The sequence below is a fragment of the Pogoniulus pusillus genome, chromosome 37 (assembly GCF_015220805.1).
Source record: "Pogoniulus pusillus isolate bPogPus1 chromosome 37, bPogPus1.pri, whole genome shotgun sequence".
NCBI classification, from domain to species: Eukaryota; Metazoa; Chordata; class Aves; order Piciformes; family Lybiidae; genus Pogoniulus; species Pogoniulus pusillus.
The window spans coordinates 422,880-443,731 of record NC_087300.1 but is presented as its reverse complement, the minus strand read 5'-3'; the positions used below and the strand labels follow the sequence as shown (position 1 = coordinate 443,731).

The window sequence follows — 20,852 nt, the reverse complement described above, 5'->3', positions numbered from 1 at the left end:
GGCTCTGCTCCCCTCCCCGCAGCGCGGCTATGCTGCCTTTTCTCCTGTAGCTCGCTGGGCTTTCAACTCCAACCTTGCAAAAACAAACCTTCTGCTGCCTTCCTTGGGGAGGCTGAAGCCACCCGAGCCCCAAGCCCCTCTCCCCCTGCCTGCCTCTTCCCCTCTTCGTCTTCTCCCTCTTCGCGAGACCGCTCCTGATCTTATTTTAATTCGTCTCAGACGGTGTTGGAGTGTTATTTTAAGAGAGAGGATATGCACAGACATTGTGTTTTCTGCTTTTTCCTGGCCCCAAGCCAGGCTCTCTGGGCTGTCAGCTACCCACTGTGTTGCAGTCACGTGTGGGAAGAGGCAGCCAGAGCCAGCCTCACAACTCCTGGTAGCAACATGGAAATCGAGTGTGCACTTTCTTCCCTCTGTATGTGTCTGTATTATTAATAGCGTCTCCCTCCGCCAGTTATCCATAATGGATCCTAATACCTGTCCGTCCCCGGCGATGGATTGCACCGCGGCGGCGCCCGCGCCCACGGCACCGCTCCGCCGCCACCACCTCCGCGGGCAAAGGCGCTGCCGAGGGGCTGGTGCCACTTGCAGGGGACAGCGAGGGCACAGGGAGTGGTTCCTCCCCATCTGGGGGGTGAGACACTGGAGCAGGAGGCCCAGAGAAGCTCACAGATTGCATCAGGTTGGAAGGGACCCTCAAAGGGTATCTTGGACAGCCCCTGCAGCCAGTAGGGACACCTCCAACTGGATCAGGCTGCCCAGGGCCACATCCACCTGGTCTTGAATGTCTCCAGGGATGGGGCCTCAACCACCTCCCTGGGCAGCCTGTTCCAGTGTCTCTCCACCCTCACTGTGCAGAGTTTCCTCCTGATGGCCAACCCAACTCTGCCCTGCTCCAGTTTCAAACCACTGCCCTCAGCCTATCCCCACAGGCCCTTCTGAGCAGCCCCTCCCCAGCCTGCCTGTGGGTTCCCTGCAGCTACAGAACAGTTGGGCTGAACAGTCCCAGTTCTTTCAGCCTGTCCTGACATCCAGCCCATGCAGGTTGGCAGAGTAGTCGGGACTAGATGATCTTTAAGGACCCTTCCAACCCAAGCCATTCTGTGGGACAGAGGGACAGGAAATGGGAGCTGTGAGTGGATCTGGTTGTGCCCCAGCCTGCTGGGACTGTGGTGCCATCGGCTCGTTGGGAATGTTGGGAGCAGAAGTGATGCCAGTCACCAGCCTGGATGTGTCACAGGACACTGACGTCCCACCCCATGGATGCTGCCGGCTCCTTCAAGCTCCTGTGGGAACTCAACCTGCACTGCACACCTGAGAGAGCGTGGGGCAAGGCTTGCACACACATGTGCAAGGCAAGCACAGGGTTGGAGGGAAGGCACAGGCTGGGTGGGTGAAGCACGGTGCAGGGATTGGCTTTGTGGGACACAGACACAGCCTGGGAGGTTCAGCTTTGGCTAGGAGGACTGGGCAGGCTGGGGACCCGCCCAGAGCCAAGCAGGACCTATCCCCACAGCCACACACCAGCAGCACCCAGGTCTCTGTCGGCAAGAGTAAAGGCTGCTGTCCCTCTCCTGGCTGTTGAGGCCCTCCAGTCCCCACTGCATCCTGGGGATGGGGACAGCAGGGGAGGGGTGTGACTAGGAAAGGCCACAGGACTGGGATCCTCCCAGTGCACACAGTAACACTGATCACAGACCATCAGCGATGCCTCTTGCGCCCACATCTCCTCACTCCCATGCAGTGCCCCTGCTCTGTGCAGCAGCTCGTTGATATGTGCATCTCCCAGCCACCCTATGCACCACCCAGACACACAGATGTGTGCAGCTGTGGTCTGAACTTGCCTGTATGTGGGGCTGCCTGCAACATTCCCTGTCCACTGTACCCCTGCCCACACTAACCCCTACCTATGACACAACACTGCTGGGCACACCACACACATCCCCACATGCCGTGCATGGGTGCTGTAGCACGGGAGGGCAGAGGAGCACCCCAACGCTGCGGGGTGTCCAGGTAGGCCAGCTCTGCACCCTGGCAGTGTGGGAGCAGCGTAGGTGCCCCATGGGCAGCACCCAGCTGCCGTGGCAGGGCTGTGGGGAGCAGGAATCCAGGAAGGCGAAGGGGAGCTCCAGGCTTCGCGTTTCTGGATTCTGGTTCCCGTTTCTGCTCCCGGCTGTTTCCATGGAAACTGGCGTCGGACCTGGGAAAATAAGGTTAGGGTTTGCAGAGGAGGCCTTTGCCAGCGCCTGCCCGCGGGGCAGGCGTGCACCCGGGTGCCCCCCACTCCTGCACCCAGCGGCGGTGCTCTGGTTCGGGGGCTAAGCAGCACTGACACCCTCCAGCATCCTCCATCCTTCCACCTGCTCACTCCTGGGAGCTGGACACATGCTGGGTAATTTGGAAACTGGCATTGCCATGCCACTCCCTGGCACCCCAGCAGTCTGGCACTGCTCTTCCTGCCACCGCCAGCTGCACCCACCAGACCCACATCTCTGCCCCACCGTCCCACTTTCCTCCTCAGTGTGCTCAGCCCATCAGAGCTCGGCCTTGATGGGAACTTCCCAATGATGCCCCTGTGCCCACAGCCCCCCTCAGCCCCCTTGGGATGGGGGACACTGGGACAGCCCCCAGAAGCTCTACCGCCACCTCTTTGGCTTTTACAGCAACAACCCCCCCTCGTCCCTCCCCAGCTCAGGATCCCCAACTGCTCTGGGGAAGGTGGGGAGCCGGAGAGGGGAGAGAACCAGGACACGACACCTCGGGGGAGCAGTGAGCACTAATGAATGGAGGCTTTTAAAAAGCACTTTGAGTGAGAAGTGCTGGAGTAGGAACTAATTATTGCTGCCGCCTGCGCGCACGCTCTGCGCCCTCCCGGAGCCACGGCTGCAACCACAGCCCCAGCACCCCACCACCCTGGCACCCAGCACCACTGCAGCCCCCACCTTGCACATCAGTACCACTTCAGCTAGAGAAGATTTCCTGCCAGTGCCCACTTCATCTCATGCCCCTTGTGCCCACAGCGTGGCTGTGCACCCCCCTCACACACACCTTTAATGCTGCCATCCCCCCAGCAAAGCTGGCAGCCCCAGGCTGGGGGCACAGGAGATGCTCATCCTCCTCCTCGTGCTCAGCTTTTTGGGAGGGTTTCCTTTTTCATCAGGAGCTGCTGTTTCACAGTGATGGGAGGCTGGGTGGTCCCCGGGACCACCCAGGAATGGGGGGCACCCAGTATGGCATGTTCCCCTCAGCCCCTCACAGGTATGACCCCAAACTGTGGCACAGGGACCAGTCCTGTGGGACCAAGCTTTCCCCAGCTCAGCGAGGGGGCTGGTTGCAGTACAGCCCAGCACGGAAGCGAGGGGGCAGCTGGGGTGCTGAGCCCACTCTCCACACCCAGATCCTCAGCCCCACCAAACCCTCTGGGCCCCTGTGCTGCCAACCCATGGGGCACAGGCTTTGGGGCGGCGCCACTGCCACTCGCCACCTCCACTCCTGCAGCGGGGTCCGGGGTGAGCCCACCCTGCTGCCCCAGCTCTGCCCGCAGCACCATTTTGCATTCTGGTGCTGGCCGGCCCCGCTGCCCTCCCACTCCCACCCCCACCCGGGCTGTGTTTCAGCTGTTCTTGAAACCTGTCCAGCCCGGATTCATCACAAGAGCCCTCAAGCGGCTGCAAACAAACAGAGAAAAGGCGAGCAGGAGCGAGCAGAGCGATCGATCGCTGCTCGGAGGGCCAGAGTCCCTTTGGCGGCGCCAAACCAACCCCAAATACACCACTTCCAAGAGACAATGCATTGGGGAATGAAGGGCAGGAAGAGGAGGATGGGGAGAGGAGCTGCCAGCACCCCCGGGACCGCGCTGGTGAAGCCCCCGGTGGCGGCGGGGCGGCGGTGGGCGGCAGCGTGGCGCTGGCTCTGCCTTCCCGGCGCAGCCAGGCTCGGACCGCTCCGAAACTTCCCTCTTGTGGTTACTGCAGTTAAAAAAGCAAACAGGAGGCTGAGGCTCACGAAGCAAGTCATAGGAAATCACACGGGGTGGGTCGGATCGGAGAGGAGCACCCGTGGGAACAGAGCTCACCCCGCACTCGGGGCCAGGACTGGTGTGGGGTCAGGGTGCTCAGCCCCGGGGCTGGGGGAAGGAGCAAGCCTAGATCCCAGCAGAGCAGAGGGGACACTGTGGCCATGGAGGGTGTCTCCTGGCCAGGGGGTGGATGGGGATGCCAGGGTACATGAACACTGACACTGGTGGGAATCACTGCTCACGGGGTCGGGTGGCTGTGCCTGCATTCTCAAGAGGGGCTGGATAACTTTTACCACCAGTAACAATCCCATCTGCGTCTGACACACCCCAGCACAGCTCCCCCACTCCCCTGCCTCGACCACTGCCAGCGTGGGGCATAAATATTGCCCATGCATGGTGCTGGTGGCTGCTCTGTGGCACCGATATGGCACTGTGCTGGGCACCAGGTGGGAGGATGGCTGCAAAGATGCCTTCAAACAGCCACTTCTTTGCCAACTGTGCCAAGCCCAGCTTCTGCAAGCTGAGTGGAGACATGGACAGAGATTTATGGCTAATTCCCTGCACCTTGGCTGTGTCCACAGGCCCGAGCAGGACTGAGGCACGGTGGGGCTGGGAGAGGCACAAGGGACAAGGCTGAGGCATGGCAAAGCCCTGCCAAACACATTGTGCTCCAGCATCTCCTGGTGCCACCACTTTACACATCTGTGGCACTCCCAGGGAGGGTGGGTGAGAGCAGGACCTGTGAGGTGGCCACAAGGTGTCAAGAGTGGCAGTGGCAGGGCACACTGCACAGCCTGGGGATGTCAAGGCACCTCTCTGGGTTGCAGATGGGAGGCAGAAGCAGCTAACGGGGGCCTTGGTGGTTGTTCCTTGCAAGGTTCTACAACCTGCTCCCACCGAGTGGCTCAGGGACTGATCCTGTCTCCCTGCCACAGTCAGCAAGGTGCCACAAGCCTGCCTGGGGACAGGGAACCTGGGATGCACTGGCACCGACTGCCCTCCTCCCTGCTTCAAACAAAGACCTGCTGGAGGATGTTGCTCTTTTGGGAAGGAGGTTTACAGCTTCCTACAGCCCATCCTCACCACAAGACCCCACTCTTCTTGCCCAGAGGGGCAGAGGGGCTGTGCCTGCAGCGCAGGGCTCCTCCCTGCAGTGTCAACCTGCTGCTCCGCAGTCGCCAAGGCTGCCCTTGGAAGAGCTGTCGGCTGCGCCGGCTGCTTTGCCAAGCCCAGGACAAGCTCTTTAGCTCGACTCTGCCAGAACAGATGCCTAGGCGACTGTAATTCTTCCTAGCATGGATTGGAGGGGGGTGGAAAACAACCTAACCTCATTGAGGCATTGCAGAGGCTGCTCCTCCCAACCACACCACCGGGGCCCTGCAAAGGGACCCTCTAAAATCTGGAGGGTGAAGAGAGGAGTTGGCAGCGAGATGCTGGGCGATGCTGGGAGGGGAGGCGGCAGGCCCAGCACACACCACAGCCGAACGTGGGCTCTGTTGTCAGGCGGGGAGGAGAGCACGACCCGCTGCAAGGACAAGTGGGAACCGCAAGCTCCGTGTGCCACCGGCGTCCTTGCAGCCGCTCGGCTGCCTCCTGTCGCTGCTCCCCAAACAACGACCCTGGTCTGTTCTCATGGCGATGTCCTCTGCGCGCAGCACAGCGAGGACAGCACTCAGCAGCCGTGGTGCCCGGCCCCACGCTCGCCAGGCTGCCGCGCTCCTCCTCATGCCCTCTGCAAGTTTCTCCTCAGGCTAAGAGTCTCCTTTCTGCACCCAAAACTCCCTTCCAAAAGCCACCAGGAGCTGCCTGCCCAGCCGGCCCCGAAGCAGCCCTCGCACTGCTCGGAGGAGGCCAGCAGCATTTCCACAGACATTTTCTTCCATTGGCTGCAGTTTGGGGCTGCCAAAAGCCAAAACAAGAATGGAAACATGCTATTTTTTTGGCAAAAATTCAGTGCAAGAGAGGTTGGGTTTTTTTATTTCTTTTGGTTTTGTTTTTTTCTTTACTTTTTTCTTTTCTCTGGTCTGGTTCGGAGCGGAAATTCCCTGCCATGAAAACATGATGAAACCCCAAACCAAAACACAGCTCTGGCTGAAGCCTTCACCCAGTTCCCTGGGGGATCCCACATGGGGCAGGTCCCAGGGCTGAGGCTCACTCTGACATGGCCCTGGGACCCAGGACCAAGCCTGGTCAGCCACAAGAGACAAGGGGACACTGTGCTTTGGGGATCTCTCTGGGGAGCTGATCCGATCCCCCTCCTTGGGAGGCACCCTTCCTAGCACCACCTTGCCTCGAAGGTGGATCATATAAACTGGCATTGGGCCTGGCAAGGGGAATCCATGGGGAATCTGGTTCCTCCACATGGGGCCGGGCATGGAAAGGTGCCCTGGTGCCAGCAGCAGTGTTACAGCAGCATGTGTTTGTGGTGCTCCCAGGAAAGTGCCCATGCCTGGCTGCCCTGAGCTCCCTGCAGATCCCAGAGACCTCTGGGTTCCTTTGTAAGAGCAGTCACTGGAAATGGCCTCAACCAGCCCATCCCAGGGAGTCTAGATCCAGCCAAGCTCCAGGCTTGCCTCTGCAGCCCCCTCTGGGTCTCCCCTCCCCAGCCCTGCTTTCCACCAGATGTTGGGGCTGGAGGATGAAAAGGCTCTCCCCAGCCCAGTCCTCGCTGCGGTTCTCTCCGGCTCTCCCTCCGGAGGCTGAATCCAGCCACGCAGCGTGGGCGAGGCTCTGCCTTTGTCCGGCTGTCCCCACCGCGTGTCCTTGCGCCCAGCCCGGCCACCTGCCGACCACAGGCAGGAGGACGTCAGCAGAGCCCCTCAACTCCTCTCCTCCAGCTCCAAAGCCCCCAGCACCACCATCATCCCCAGCAAAACAACCCCAGCACCTCTGCCCCATCCCTCTCTGCTCCCCAAAACAGGGAGACCTCTGCTCATCACTTAGTCCTGCACCCCAACCACCCATACAGGCACAACAGCACCAGCTCTGCATCCCCCATCTGCTCCTCCACCCTGAGTGTCCTTTGGGCAGGAGGCTAAGCATCCTTTGGAGGGAGGCTTGAGCATCCCCAGAGGTCTGCAGGCAGCACAAGGGCCGGGTGAGGGGGGGTGTCCCTGGGGGCAAGCACAGAGCTGGGCTGTCTGCAGAGCTCCATGCAGCAATTAACCTCGAGAGAGCAGCCACAGCTCCTGCCAAGAACCACATTAGGTGTGTGTGGCAGCGTCTAGACAGGAGAGAGACCAGAGGCCTTGATCTGGAGGAAAGCAGATCCATCCCTTCCCCCACAAGCTTCACTCAGCTCACCCCCCCCCCAAGGACCCCCTCACAGGGATCCTGGAGCATCAAGCACTGGACAGAGTGATTTGGGGACAGAATCCCTGCATCCTTCTGTGTGGGTCAAACCAGCTCTGTGCTTGGCTTTTAAACCAACAGGGCTCTAATGCTTGGTTTGGTATGGCATGGCATGGCAGCACCATCACACACTGCATCCTCATGGATGCCAGATCCCCAGCAACCAGGACAAGGTGGAGGAGGAAGAGGAAGGTATCTGCAAGTGGTACCCAAGCCACATCCCAGCCAGAAGATGCAACCATTATCCCAGGGAACCAGTAACAAGCTGCAGGCTGAGCCCTGGAGCCAGGAATGAAGCTAGGAAGGGGCCCAGCTCACTGTCTCCCCAGTCCCACCCTGGCGAGCAGGTGGCTGCCAACAGCCCACTTACTCTGCAGAAACTGGCACAGGTGAGGCAGAGCTGGTGGGCACCATTGGGATCTGGGCACTCTCTCTGCTGGTAGGCCTTCTGCCCCGGTACCCCCTTGCTCTCACCTCCTGGGTGCAGCCACCCCAGACGGCTGCAGGATGCTCAGGAGAAGAGACTTTCCCAACATTAATTAATTAAAATAAACAGCAAATTAAATACAGCAAAATTAAAATAGCTCCGGAAATTAATTTCCAACAAAACCCACCTGGAAAGTGGATATTTAAAGAGCCAAAGGAGCCCTCCGAGACCAGGCAGAGCCAGCGAGCTCCCAGCATCCACCAGCCCCCTCCCTGGGGACCTGGGGCTGTGGGGAAGCCAGGGTGGCACTCCTGACTGAGGCCTGTCCTCAGGCCCAGACCCCAGCTCCCCACTTCAGATGCTTTCTGTGCAGGCTGCCAGTTTGTCCCCATGCACTGCTGCCCACACGTGCCCCCATGCTGCCAGGCTGCTGTACCACGAGGGATGCAGCCGAAGGATGTGGCAATGCTCCCAGCCCCGGCACAGCTTGGCACAGGGCTGTCAGCTCCCTGCATGGTGACATTCTGCAGGGACACTCCACTGCTGAGTGAGCAGCAGGCAAACATCAGTGGTCCCCAGATCCACTCCAGAGCAATCACAGAACCACAGAATTGTTTTGGTTAGAAGAGACCTCCAAGACCATCCAATCCAACCAGCAACCCAACCCCACCATGGCCATTAAACCACATTCCCAAGTGCCATGGTCACAGGTTTCTTGAACTCCTCCAGAGATGGTGACTGCCACCTCCATGGGCAGCCTGTGCCAACCACAGAGCACTCTTGCAGCAAATAAATTGTTCCTCATGACCAACCTGAACTTCCCCTGGTGCAACTTAAGGCCATTTCCTCTCCTATCACCTGTTCCTCAGGAGAAGAGACCAACTCTCACCTGGCTCCAACCTCTCAGGGAGCTGTAGAGAGCAATGGGGTCTCCCTCAGCCTCCTCTTCCCCAGGCTGAACCCCCCCGGGCTCCCTCAGCTGCTCCTCCCCAGCCCTGCTGTCCAGACCCATCCCCAGCTTCTTTGCCCTTCTCTGGACAATGTCCCCATCACTCTCCAGGCCAAACCCTGCTGCACTGAGGGAACCTCCAACGCCCCCAAGCCACCTGCCAGCCCCTGGGCACTCTCAGCCCCCACAGCTCTCCACACACATAATCCCCCCAGCCAAGGCAGGATTACCCTGCAAACGGGCTGCTAACCGGACAAAGCTCCTTACCAAGCACAACGGGCTCCCGAGTGGCCCAGCAGGGCGTGGGCAGGGCACCAGGAGGGTGACGGATGGGATGAGGCACTGAGGATCATCCGTGTGCCCAGCCGGGCTCAGGGCCGAGACTAGGCAGAGCCCACGGCGGGGCTGGGACGCGCTGAGCCGGCTGCGGCGGGAAGTCCCGACCGGCGCACACCGGCCCTGCCCCGGCACCGGCAGCGCTTCCTCTCGCCGCGCACAGGCACAGACACACAGACACCGGCGAGCGAAAAAAAGGCTCCGGAAGGAAATGGAGAAAGCGAGAAGTCGGCAGGTGGAGAGCAGGAGGGGCTGTGACCAGCCCCACCCTGGCACGGGCTACCAAGGGGCACCTGGGGCTCCCCACCTTGCCAGGGTGCCCGGCTGTGCTGCCAGCACCAGGCTGTTCTGCGGGAAATTCCTCACTTGGGGAAACTGAGGCACGGCCAAGGCAGGGAGCAGCTCAGCGCGGAACCCTCCACCCTCCCGGGGAGGGAAACGCTCCGCGGCCGGGATGACAGCAGCTCCCCGGCTGCTCCTGCTCCACCCTGTTCCTGCAGGAACCCAGGACTCCAGGCTCCGGGCAGGCAGCCAGCGCCTGCCTCCTGCCCGCACCTCCCTCCTGCCTGCACCTCCCGCCCTGCCTACACCAACTGCAGCCCTCAGCACCCACATCCCCAGCCTGGATCTCTCCGACCTCGCTTCCCGGGCGCACACCTTCCACCGCGTGTCAGGGCGACCTTGGAGCGGTGCCGCGGCCGCTCGGTGCCAAACTCCCAGCGGCGATGCCCACGGTGGAGCAGGGTGACGGAAGGGGTGGGCAGGGGGGGTCTCCCTCGTTTATTTATTTTGGGGGTAGTGGGTTGTTTGGGTTTAGTTTGTTTTTTTTTTTCCTCGCTGGAGATAGAGGCAGCCAAACGCGCCCGGGCGCAGCTTTTGGAGGGTGCTGCCGGTGCCGGGCCCCGGTGGCGGTGCCAGGCCGGCCTCGCCGGGGGCTCTGGGTGGCCGGTTTCCTCCGCACACAGATGGCTGTTTCGACTCAGTCGAGCGCTTGACCTAAATCTCCTCCTGATCCACGGGAGCTGCAGTCCCTCAGCAGCACAGCTCAAGGCAAGGAGGAGAAGGAGGAGGAGGATGAAGGGGGGGAAAACCAGGGCCAGCTGTGGATCGACGGGAGGGTCGGCCATGCCGCGAGAGCCCCCACCCCAGGGTTTGTCAGTGGAGGAGGTGACAGAGGAGGGAAGAGAGAGAAGGGAAGGGGGCGGGGGGAGAGAAAGAAAAAAATCTCCCACGCTTCAACCTCCAGCGCCGGGCGCCTGCGTGCAGCACCCGCCGAGGCCGGGCAACCGCCCCGCCGGGCCCGACGCCCCAGCAGACCACTTCCTCGGAGAGGGGCCCCGCTGGAGGAAGCTCCAACGGCTCGAAAGTTTCGCCTCTGACTCAACCGTTGGCTTGAGTTGACCGAACCGGCCCGGGCAAAGAGGGGCCCGTGGGACCCCAGGGGTATTTTTGGGGAGCGCCAAGGTGGGGGATTTTTTTTTTCCTTTTGGGTCCCCTAGACAAGGGTTGTCTGCGAGGCATCGCGCTCCACCCCCAGTGTCGGAGCAGCCCAAACCGGCTTCCCAGCGACAGCAGAAAGCTTTTAAAATCCCCTACGCGCGGCATGAGTCACTCCAGAGCCAGTGCCCAAAACAAGCTCCGACACGGAGAGGAATGGCGAGAGCAGAGATGCTGGGGGCGGGCAGGAGGGGCTGGGGAGGGCCAGGGAGGGGGGAATAGGGGGAGACAGAAGGAGGGAGAGAAAAGAGAAGAGGCAGAAATAACAGCATCTGAAACTCTGCCTGCTGGAGGCTAATTGGTTCCGGCACAGCCTGGTTTGTTTGGCAATGTTTCCTCTAATCCTTCAGGCTCCCAGCTCCCAGCCCCAGGGACATGGGCACATCTCGTCGCCCGGCACCAACACCTCAGCCAGTGTCTCTGTGGCACTCCCAGCTTGGGTCCCTCCACCCCCGCAGAGGAGTGATGCCAGGACTGGCTCTGCCCACCCTGCCATGGTGGAGACATCCTGGGGATGAGGTCCCCTGATGCGGTGCCATGTGAGGATGCTCCGGGAACTGGCAGGCGATAGCCTGGGGATGGGGCGGTGGAGGAAAGGGAGGGAAAAGGATGGGAAGGGAGGGGAAGGGAAGGGGGGGGTGGGGGGGGCACGGCCAGCATGGCCGAGCCAGAGCACTAGCCAAGAGTCGGCAGCTTTGTTCCAGGTGCCGGCTCCCTTTTTTTCATTAGGCTAATGGGATGCGGATGCATTATTCCATTCCACATGCTGCTAATGAACCACTCAGGCCAGTGCATTTGCATTAATGTGCAAAGCACTGGAGGAGGGTGGAGTGGCTGCATCTGGCCAAGGCTGACCTTCCCGCGCCGCCCAGCCCAGCCTCCCCAGCGTGTGGCCACGCAGCCCCCCGAGCCTTGCCGGACCCTTGATCTCCCCGGGATGGCTCCGACACACATTCCAGGACACATTAACCAGCCCTGAGCAAACCCCGGTCTGGCCGCCCCAAACTCACTGCCCGCATTGTCCATTTCGTTTGTGCCGTGCCCAGCTGGCTCCGCTTACCCCTCTCTCCCCTTGCCCCTCTACATGTCACAGAACCAAACTGGTGGTGTTGGAAAGGACCTCTGAAGACCATTGAGTCCAACCCCCCTGCCAGAGCAGGATCACATAGAGCAGATCACACAGGAACACATCCAGGTGGGCCTTGAAAGTGTACGGATGCCAACATCCCACCCCTCCCTTCTGACACCCCAGAAGCAGAGGGGACTGCAGCATCCCTCCTGCACTCCCCCAAACCCATCACTCCCACGTCCTGCAAGGAAACGTACTTGGCACGTCCCTCCCTCCCCAGCTGTTTTTACAGGGATCTCCCAGCGCCACCTCAAAGCTCCCCTCCCAGCAGCCCAGGGGAGCAGGGGGTTGTCTCCCAGGTCCCTCCCCCCCCTCCCCCCCCCCCCCCCAAAGTGCTGGCAGGCAGCACCGGGCGCGGGCGTCACCGGAGCCCTTGGGTTGTTTGTTACAGCTCCCAACTGCCTCCATCCCCGGAGAGGTTTCGAAGGCGAGTGACCCACGAACTGGAATGCGCAAAGCCTCCAGCAAACAGCGCCAGCTGCCTGCGCCCGCGCAGGGGGGCGGCGAGGGGAGAGCAGCCGGCCCCACGGCACGGCACGGATCGGCACAGCACTGCAAGGCTCAGCATGGCACCATGCACACGGATGCGCAGCCCTGATATGGATGCACAACCCCAACGTGGATCCGTGACCCCAGCGTGTATGCCTGATCCTGACGTGGATCCATGATCCCCAGCACAGATGCCTGATCCCAACATGCAATCATGACCCCAGTGTGGATGCCCATTCCTGACACAGGTGCACAATCCCAGCATGGATCCATGACCTGTGTAGATCCCTGATCCCAACGTGGACACCTAACTGCAATTTGTATGCAAGATCCTGACATGGACACACAGCCCCAGCACATTCTCCCTGGGTGGGCAGCTGCTCCTGTGGGGTGCCATGGCAGCACTCCCCTGGCCTTGCCATGTCCCCAGCACCAGCAGCCATCACAAGAGGCTCCCAAACTCCCACGTCCTTCCCACCTCCTTCCCAGCCTGCTTTTTGGCAGCCCGAGGCCTCCCGGCACAGTGCCGAGCTGCAGGGGAGCTGCACTGGGAGGCTGCTTCACCCCTCACCCGCCTTCAAGACCTGCATCCAAGGACCTCTAGGGCAGGGGACAGCACGGTGGCAGCGCCAGGCCCCCACCATGGCCGGTGCCACCCTACCCCGCTGCCAGGAGGAGTCCTGACCGGTGGCACTGGGGACGGGCACGGCCCGGGCTGCCACGGGGGGCACGGTGGGGCCTGAGGCGGCTCCGTGCCCGAGGCGTCAGCGAAGCCCCCGCGCCCAGGCGCGCAGGAGGGTGTCTGGGTCTGTCACAGCCTGCTGAGCAAGTTAATCTCAGGCTCTCTGACACGTGGAATAAAATCGCGATCCCGTAATGGAATTCATTCGTCTTCCTGTCCAGGCACGGCGCGACCCCCCCGCCGCCCGCCGCGGCCCGGCCAGGGCAAGGCAGCCAGCGGCCATCACCCACCCGGGGGGCGCTGCCCGCAGCCACCCTCCTCCCAGCAAAGCGACCCGAGTGGCACGGGAGGGACGCTCCTGCGAGCTTCTGCCCAGGGATGTGCAGAACGCTGGGAGCTGCGATGTGTCCCCTTCCCCAGGGGGCCCCAGCCGCCTCGGCAGGGACAGCTGCAGTCACCGATGTGTGCGGGTCGAAGCCCTCGAGGGCGATCAGGGGTCAGCGGGGCAGCAGCCACGGAGCTGGCAAGGGAGGGAAAGGGAAACTGAGGCAGCGCTGAGGAAAGGGCATGAAGAGGATGGAGAAAAAGTCCCTCTGTCTCCACAGCTCCTTCCCCACTTCTAGAGACTTGCCCAGCCCTGGCAAGGAGAACCCTCCCAAGGGACTCGGCAGGGATGGCACCGGCAGGGGCACCCATGAGGGAGCTTAGCATGTCCCCAGGACCCGGCTCACCTGCAGCGTGTGGCTGTACCAGTGCCAGGGTGTAAGTGCTGGAGAAAAACCTTTGTGGCAGCTGAGCAGGGCAGGAGGCCATGGGGCTGCCCCGTGCCTTAGTTTCCCTCTGGCGCCCACGATGAGGCCAGTTCCAGGCGGGAAAGTGGCCTCGTGGCCATGGGGGGAGGAGGAGCAGGAGGAGGGCTGCTCCCTCCCGGACACACAAAGCCCCTTTCATAGGGGCCGCGTTTGGATTTCCTCTGCCAGCCCAGCACCTCTGCCCTGCCAGAAACACTGCGGTCAGAGTCGGGGGCTGGTGGGTCAGGCGCCTGGGGTGGGGGGCACGGCGAGCTCTGAGTGGCTTCATCCCTCACCCCAGCCCTCTCAGCAAGCGTCCCTGTGATGTTCCCCTCCTGTCAGCTTTTAATTACAGCCCCAATAAAAGTGGTGTGCAGGGGCACTGGCGCTCTGCTGCTCGGGAGCTCATCTGCTCCTGCTGTTCTTTCCCCGCTTTAAACCCTAATCCTCAGATGGGGACGCTGCAATTAGCCACTGCCGAGCCGGGCACCGTGGCACGGGGATTAGGGCTCCCTTCGGCAGGCACTTGGGGGACCCGGCCCTGGGGCGGGTCGACGGCTCTGCGTGGGGTGGGCTGTCCCCTGCTGCAATCCCCCAAAGGACAGGAACAAGCCAAAAGGTCTCCTTGCCCACCTCATCCAGAGTACCCGGCAGACCTGCACCCCCACACCAGTGCCACTGGGTTAGTTTTGGGCTGCACAGCACTCACAGTTCCTCGACTGACTCACTTCAGCCCCCCTCCTGTGCAGACAGACCCAAGAAAAGCTTCCCAGGGGTCTGGTGACTTTGTATGATGTGGCTATGGGGACAAAAAATAGGGCTGGGGGGACCAAAGGGAGCTTCCAACCACAACCCCACACCCTTGCCCAGCCTTCAGCCTGGGCCCGGTGTTGCCAGGAGAGGAAACTGAGGCACAGGGCACCAGATGCCCACGATGCACATCCCACAGCAGCCCTGCATCAGGGAGAGATGTGGCACTGCCACCGCATCCATGCACCGGAAGGATGGTGACAGCCCTCAGCCCTGTCCCCGGGTAGCTGCTCTGCTGCACACCAGGCAGCTGCAGGCAGGCTGCGGGCAGGAGCTCCAGTCTCAAGCTGATGAAGACAACAGGGCCAGAAGGGACCCAAGAACCATCAAACCGGTGGGCACCATGCAGCTCTGGCACAGTGACAGACCCTCGTGCATGGCACAAAGGTCACATCAAGCAGAGGTGGGGGTCCCCTAAAAGCCCCCCAGAGCAGCCCACGGATCTCTGCCAGGTGCCAATCAGCCTCTTCCCAGGGCGGGGGAGAGGAGCGGGGAGCATGCGCTCGTTAGCAGCCGCTCATTAGGAGCCCTCTGGGAGGAGAAGGTACCCAGGGCACCTGCACCTCTGATTAATGAGCTGTAGAGCCATGAAATGCTGGGAGGGACTCTGGGCATGGTGGGGCTACTGGCACAGAGGGTTGACCCCCACCCAAACCCCGGTGTGGGTGCCCACAGTGGCGTGGCCAAGGGAAAGGGAGGGATGTGGGCAGTTGAGTCATGGTGACAACTGAAGGCAGCAGTGGTGGCAGGGCCATGTGGCAGCTGCTGCCAGGAATGGCCTGAGCTCCCCACCAACCCGGGGAGGGGGCACCTGGATGTGGCTCCATCCCCCCTACCCCATACCTGCACCCATGAGTGCTGCACAGAGAGGCTGACAATGGCCAGAGCTGGATAGTTGTGCCCAGCATACATGGAGGAAAGACCCCCGGGTCCTTGGAGTCTTGTGGGTGCCCTCAGGCTCCCCAGGGGAACACAGATGTCCTGCCCAAAGACCCAGCACTCCCAGTCTGGCCATTAAAGCACCACCTCACACATCACCTAGAGGGGAGCCAGGTGTCTGGGCACACACTGTGGCACCCAGACAATCCCATGATGCCCACCCCAGCACCCAGCCTTATGGGATGCTCAGGTCCCCAGGTCTAAGAGCCACAGCCCCCCTACTCTGTCACTCTCCAACCCACCCACCCGGCATGGGGCTCTCCCTCATTAATGTTTACTAGGGTTCGTTAGTGCCAGCACATCACCATGGCAACCATGCAAGCTGCCGCCGCCATCGGTGCCACCGCCACGAGGCGCAGGGACGTCCCCGCACGTGGGGTCGCCACGGACACCCCCCCCCCTTCTCCCCCCAGGCATTGTGGGGCCGGGGGGTAGCGTGGGGAGCAACGGCAGGGGACACACACAGACGGCGACACCATCCCCACCCCGGGGATGACGGGGGGGCAGCACCCAGCACTCGCCCCCAGAGCACCCTCAGCCGTGCCAGGGCTGCCAGCGCCTCGATGCTGCATTATTTATAAAGCAGAGTAGCTGCAGAGCCCTTCTGGGCCACCTTGCCTGGCATCAGGCAGCCACAGAGCCTGCTGGCACAGTGGCACCGCAGCCTCAGCAGCGAGGAGGGACAATGGGGACAAGCCTGCCCGCAGGGCTGGCAGAGCCACGGGGCACCCAGATGCCACCCTGGCGTCCCTTTGGATGTGGCAGGCGGCTGGTGCAGCACACGGGGACGTCTGCCATGTCCCCAGTGCCAGCACAGCACCCCAGGCTGCCTCCCACCGCCGCAAGAGCCCATTGCAGATGAGCTTGGGGGGGGGGGGGGGGGCAGCAAAAGGGCGCTCCCAGCCAAAACCCAGCCAGTCCCTCCCTTGTGGCAAGGGGCAGGGCTGTACCAGGGCACCGTTCACCACGAGCAGGATGCAACCCCAGCGTTTCCTTCCCCCCCGACTCCCTGTGCTCCGGCAAACAGGTTTTCCTTAAGCTTTCCAGAATCCTCCCACCTCCTTCCCACCCCACTACGATCCCTACCTCGAGATTTCAGGGAGGTGTGGATGTAGAGGAGGGGGAGAAGAAGCTGAGTTGGGGGCTTTCAATTTTTCATTCCTAATTTCCCATCGATGCCAAGGAGCTGTGGGGTTTGCAGAGCCGCCCCCAGCATCACCCCCCGCACTCCCTGGTGCTCTCCTGGAGCCCTGCACCGGCTGAAGCCGAGCCAGGCTGCGATAGGATTAATTCTGCATGACTGCCCATCTCCGCGGGGGGATCCGAGACCCTCAGGCCTGCAGCAATCTTTAAAATTCCTCCAGCCCAACTTAATTCCCTTTTCCTGCAGAGCTGGCGCATCTGCTGCAGTCAGGCACGGCGAGGGGAGACGGAGGGGAAAGGAAGCAGGAAAGCAGGGGGGTGGAAATGCTGGCACCCAGGAACGCCGCGGGGCTCGGTGACAGGAGGTGGCCTTGCCGTGGTGGTTGTGGCGCTGGAGTTGTCAGCCGTGGGGACACCCAAAGCTGTGCTCTTCGCTCATCCTAGACCCAAGATGGGGTTTGCAGTGGGGATGGGGGAAACTGAGTCTCGCTGGGGTAGACATGGGGGTGGTGGGAGGAGATGACACATTGTCACCTCCCTGTCCCCAGCTGGGACCCCCCCCCCCAGACCGTAAGACTGACTTCAAAACAGGATTTCCCAACACCTACAGACTGCCTCTCCAAGGGGCAGCCTGTTCCAGTCCCCCTCACCCTCTCTCTCCACAGCTCCAAAGCACAGACACCCCCACGGGGTAAAAATCATCTGGGGCCGCTCAGGGTTGGACCTTGAGTCCCAGACTCCTGGACTTTGGGAAGCAGCCCCACAACCCCGAGCACAGCCTGAGGGCTAGAGCCTTTCACTCAGCTCCTCTCTTGAGGAGGAGGACCCCAGTGTCACTTGGCACTGCAGGACCCCACTGCTCACAGCAGCCACTCCCAAGCAGCATCAGAGCAAGGAGCCAGCCATGCCGAGGGTGCTCCCCCGCAGAGACACCATGCACCGCTGCAGCCCGGGGACGCTGGCATGTCCCTGCGCTTTGAAGGCTTCATCCGCTGCCACGCCGAGGCTGGCAGCCGGTGGGCAGAGCTAACCTTCAGGGGAGGTGGTGAGGAGAGGGAGCGGCGGGGGTAGAGGGGCGGGGGGGGTGGATGGATGGAGCCACCAAACTTCAAACCCTGCCTGCAGCCATCGCCCGGCAGCATAGCCACCCTCCTGAGGTGCTGGCAGCTGCTGGACCCAGGAGAACCATCCCTCACCCTCTTGTCTGCAACTTGCCCAGCTCCCAAGGCAGACAAGAGGAAGGTGAGGAGCTGGGAGGAAGGTGAGGAGTCGAGAAGAAGGCAAGGAGCTTGGAGGAAGCTGAGGAGCCAGGAGGAAGATGAGGAGCTCTGATGAAAGCAAGGAGTCAGGAAGGTGAAGAGCCAGGAGGAAGGCAAGGAGCCAGGGGGAAGGTGAGGAGTCAGGAGGAAGGAAAGGAGTCAGGAAGAAGATGAAGAGCTGAGAGGAAGGTGAGGACTCAGAAGGAAAATGAGAAGTCAGGAGGAAGGCAAGGAGCCAGGAGGAAAGCGAGGAGCTGGAAGGAAGGTGAGGAGTCAGAAGGAAGATGAGGAGCCAGAAGGAAAGGAAGGATCTGGGAAGAAGGTAAGGAGGTGGGAAGAAGCTGAGGAGCCAGAAGAAAGGCAAGGAGTGAGGAAGAAAATAAGAAGTCAGGAGGAAGATGAGGAGCTGGGAGGAAGGCAAGGAGTTGGGAGGAGAACAAGAAGACAGGAGGAAGATAAGCCAGGAGAAAGGCGAGGACTCGGGAGGAAAAGGAGGAGCTGGCAGGAGTCAGGAGGAAGGTAAGAGACTAGGAGGAAGCCGGGGAGCAGGGAGGAAGATGAGGATTCAGGAGGAAGGCGAGGAGCAGCCCAGCCCAGCTGCCGGTGGAGCTGCGGATAGAGGCATTTAAATCACCGAGATCTTTACTTTCCCCTGCGCTGGCTCCGAGCGGGGCTCTTTTTTTGCATGCGTAATTAGGGGGTGGAACAGATGGCGGAGGGCTCGTTTAAAGTAATGCATCCATTAAAATAACCTTCGCTGTCGGGGACTGCGCTCCAACGGGGGCCTGCCTCACCGGGGGCGGCGGGGAGAGAGCAAAAGGGGGGCTTTGTTCTGCGAGAAGGGTGTTGGACTTCGGGAAGGAGCACGAAGCCCCTTTGGGATGCATCATGTTGGATAGGGCTGGATGCGCCCAGCTGCATTGGCCTGAAGCTGGGACCAAACTGGGGCCAAACTGGGGTTGGAGCAGGTCCTCTCCAGGGCTCAGTTACCATAGCAATAGGATGGCAGAGAGATGGTGAAGATGCAAAGACCAGGCTGAGGATGATGCCACAAGGTGGGCACGGTCCCCCAGCGACCCCTGTGAGAGGCAGCTCCGGACAGACTCAGCCAGAGCTGCCCCTTACAGAGATCGCTGGGAGACCGTGCCCACCTCCGTCCCCCACCCACCCTACGAACCCAAAATAGGCTCTGGAGGAGGAGATTTCTCCTCACCACGCAGCACAAGCAGCCTCTCCCATTTCCAGCCCCAGGTTCCCGGGAGAGGCAGGAGGGCTTTGTTCAGGCACCGGAGGAGCGGAGGCCAGAGAAAGCAGCAGTGCCCTGCCAGCTCTTGTGCTTCACTCCCGAGGAATGCCGGGGAGGGGAGGGGAATGCTGCTCCCCCCCTACACACACACACCCCAAGATGGGCATCCAGCCCAGCTGCAGAGTGCTGAGCCTGCGAGGAAGAGGAGGATGAAGGATGAAGGATGGGGAGGTGGGCGTCGTGCCGATGCCACGGTGCCACCACGTGTGGCCAGGGCTGGCAGCGGGTGGGCTGGGGGGAAGGGAGTGACACACACCGTGACAATGGTGACACCACGGCAGTGCTGAGCACTGTGCTGGCAAACGGTTCCGAGTGAGAGCTGCCAAACAAATGTTGCACCCCTGGGCTGGAGGAGAGAAGTCCCCACAGGGAACCTTCAAATCTGGGGGCTCCAGAGACAGAGACCAGGAAGGGGACTGGAGAAGAACAAGAGCAGCAGCAGAACCAGGCCCACTCATGTCCACAAAGTCACCTAGGATCCCAAAGCCACCCAGTTCTCAGCAGTGAGAGTGGGCAGACACTGGCACAGGCTGCCCAGGGAGGCTGGGGCTGCCTCTTCCCTGGAGGTGTTCAAGGCCAGGCTGGATGAGGCCTTGAGCAGCCTGGGCTGGTGGAGGTGTCCCTGCCCATGGCAGAGGGTTGGAACTGGATGAGCTTTAAAGCCCCTTCCAGCTCAAACCATTCCATGATTCCATGATCCCACAGCCACCATGTACCCAGAGCCACCCATTCCCTGTGCCCTTGCCAAGGTGTTTCTGCTGCCTTTAGGGAATCATCTCACCAGAGGGGTGGGAAGTGTGGGGGGATGGGGAGCAAATTCCAGGGCTACACTGGGAGAAGGAAGGATTCTCTCTCTTCCAGCTGGAATGGAGGGGCCATGGCTGATCATGGGAGCTCAGGCAGGGCTGGCATAAGGCCAGCTTCACCCTGAGCTGTGCGCAGCCTGGTCCCTGCCTTGCTACCCACTGCCCGGCCACAGCCCCCATACATACCCTGCGGAGCTGTGTATCTGTCCCTCCTCCTCCTCCTCCAACACTCATGCACCTCCCACACTCCCACTCTCTGGCACCCTGAGTGTCCCCGAGCTGGGGGACAGCCAGCAGCTGTGGCACTATGGTGGCTGATGCCAGCAGCAGGACGGTGCATCTGCTCTCACCAACACCTCTGTGCCCAATGCCGGGGGCAGAGAGTGAGATGCCAATGGCAGTGGCATGTGCCAAGGGCGGTGATGGCAGGCACTAGAGCAAGGGACCGAAGGGGACACACAAGATAGCAGTCACAGGATGAGGACTGCCAAACAAACACCAAGAGCCAAGAGGGGACCACAGCAGGACCTGGACTGTGGGGTAACTGCTGTGCCCAGGCCACTCACAGGAGAAGCCACTCTGGGTCACCCTCCTCAGCCCCACACACACATCTGCCAGCCAAAGGACATCAGGTCCTGCTCCACCACTGCTCACAAAAGCCCCGTGCCAGCCTCCATCCACCAAGCCCCCACTGTGCCACCTCCACCTTCCCACTCACTGATCCACAACTCCTCCATCTCACCCCAGACCCCTTCCCTCTCACTCGCCACCATGCCCCTTTTCCTCCCAGGCCCCAGCACACTGCCCCACAACTTCCCCCAGCGTTTCAACCAGTCCCTTTGGTGCACCCCATCACTGTCAGAGCTCTCCCCACTCCCCAGCCAACGATCCGCTGGGAAAACCAGTCCCAAAAAAAACCT

General features: G+C 61.4%; 1 protein-coding gene and 1 long non-coding RNA gene across 7 annotated transcripts in view; one reads left to right on the top strand and one right to left on the bottom strand.

Annotated features, from left to right (window-relative positions):
* Positions 1-20,852, bottom strand: part of AHDC1 (AT-hook DNA binding motif containing 1) — a 54,787-nt gene that overhangs the window by 26,840 nt on the left and 7,095 nt on the right. The gene's annotated exons all lie outside the window — the stretch shown is intronic.
* On the top strand, positions 10,815-13,058 carry LOC135190940 (uncharacterized). Its single transcript, XR_010308676.1, has 3 exons — positions 10,815-11,117; positions 11,672-11,773; positions 12,099-13,058. It is a non-coding gene; the product is annotated as an uncharacterized LOC135190940 (long non-coding RNA).